The following is a 1,145-nucleotide window of genomic DNA, read 5'->3' on the forward strand; positions in this document are numbered from 1 at the left end:
ATAGGATTTTATTCCTCTTTTTTCCAAAGTAGATGCCTTTTCTGTGCAGTTTACAAATTCATAATCATACATTATTTGTTAAGAAATTACTAGGATAACAAACATACGAACCTAACAATAACAGTTAGCACGGTGTGCTTACATACATACACACACACAAACACACACTGCTGTTCCAGTTTAAGAATGAACTTAAGCCAATATACTTGCTTTCATCCATCAGTGCTGTACTACAAGGAATGATGGTTAAATATCCTGAGAGCTAGCTGAGAGAAACTGGCATCAAATGATTACATTTCTAGATTTATAATTATCTCTGGATGTGACTACCTGAGGCCTAGCAGCACAAGTCTTAAAAGGTTGCATTTTCCAGTTTCTGAAGCATGTCAGACTGACAGTGTGATGCAATGGAGAGGAGAAGGCAACCTGAGGTCAAAAGCAGATCCATGGGTCTGGATATGTGTTCCTGCACTTGAAGAAAGCAACGTGAGCTGTGAAAGTTATGTTCACTTAGCTTTCACTTGCAGCATGGCCATGCAGTCACAAATGGAAAGCAGCAGCTTTAGATTTCAACCCATTAGTCAATATTCTCTGTTTATCCCAAACAACAACAAAGGTAATTGATCTCTCCAGCAAGCAGCAGTGTGCCTGGTTTGTGCCATTGGTAACCTCCTGCTAAGTATGAAACATAGACAGAAGTCCCCCAAATGCGTGAGGAAGCTAAAAGAGGAAAAATAAGGAAACAAAGCAGGAAGAGGACAAAGCTTGCCCTCAATAACACCTGCTGCATTTGCCAGTAGTGGTGAAATTCATACACTCTTATAAACAGATGTCTGTGGAGAAATCAGCCATCCAAGCATAGATTCCCCCCATAATCCAAGAGGAAGCAGTTAACAACCTGCTACGCCACCTGGATGCTCACAAGTCTGTGGGGCCAGATGGGATCCACCCAAGAGTGCTGAGGGAGCTGGCGAGGAGCTCACCAAGCTGCTCTCCATCATTTATCAGCAGTCCTGGCTAACGGGGGAGGTCCCGGACGACTGGAGGCTTGCCAATGTGACTCCCATCTACAAGAACGGCAGGAAGGAGGATCCGGGGAACTACAGGCCTGTCAGCCTGACCTCGGTGCCGGGGAAGATCATGGA

This window comes from Pygoscelis adeliae, unplaced genomic scaffold (assembly GCF_000699105.1).
Source record: "Pygoscelis adeliae isolate BGI_AS28 unplaced genomic scaffold, ASM69910v1 Scaffold232, whole genome shotgun sequence".
Classification (NCBI taxonomy): domain Eukaryota; kingdom Metazoa; phylum Chordata; class Aves; order Sphenisciformes; family Spheniscidae; genus Pygoscelis; species Pygoscelis adeliae.